The sequence below is a fragment of the Dipodomys spectabilis genome, unplaced genomic scaffold, assembly GCF_019054845.1.
Source record: "Dipodomys spectabilis isolate Male_0828 unplaced genomic scaffold, ASM1905484v1 ptg000351l, whole genome shotgun sequence".
NCBI lineage: Eukaryota > Metazoa > Chordata > Mammalia > Rodentia > Heteromyidae > Dipodomys > Dipodomys spectabilis.
The window spans coordinates 814,402-815,383 of NW_024871028.1; positions in this window are offsets into that span (position 1 = coordinate 814,402).

Below are 982 nucleotides of genomic sequence, written 5' to 3' on the forward strand. Positions count from 1 at the left end.
AATAGAAGACCAAACCAAAACCTGGCAAATCAACAAGAACATAGATAGTAACCTTTTAAGATCATAGATCTCCCAAATGAAAGCCAAGACATCCTTCAAGTGGACAGAACCAATCAGAAATTTAAAAAATGGATGTCAAGATAATATAATTCACACACTAAATAAGCAGGCCTTACAACAGGCAATCAAGGACCTAGAAGATACTTTCCAAATTATATTTCAAATACTGCTAAAAAATGTGATTAACGAAAAGATACAAAACATCTACAAGGAAATTTGTGAACAAGATGAGACCAACCAAAGATTAGCAAAATAATTCATGGAGTCTACAAACAGAAAGATAAATAATTTCTGAGAAGTCAAAGGAGTATAAGGGAAAAAAACGATGCCTAGTTAAAAGATATGAAAGAAGACACAGCTAAAAAAAATCCCCTAACACTCTTACCCAAAGAAAAGATGTAAAGAAAGTCCACACAAAACATAAAACAAAGTTTTAATAAAGAGAGAAGCCCTAAAATATGAGCAATGAGAAAACAGGGAAATCAAAAAGAAAGTAGAAAGTCTCCACAGCGAATAGATGACATAGAAGATAATCTCAGGTCTCAAAGACAGAATAGGTCTAATAGGAAAGAGGAGATAATCATTTAGAACCAAACCAAGAAATAAGAAACGATCTTGCTGGAAGTTCAAGACAGTTAGAAGATCAAACTTGGGGAAACAGGTGTCAAGAAGGAGAAGAGCAGGAAACAAAGTGGATGGGAAACATATTACAGAATTCTAGCAGAGAAAATGTCAAACATCCAAAGAGATAAGCTCATTCAGATAAGAGAAGCCTTTAGAACACCAAACGGAGAATACCAGAACAGAACAACCCACCACCACATTATAATCCATTAGAGGATCATTAGAGATCAAGGAAAGGATTATTAAAGCTCTCATCAGAAAAGACTGATTATATAAAAAAGATACATAGTCAGAATAA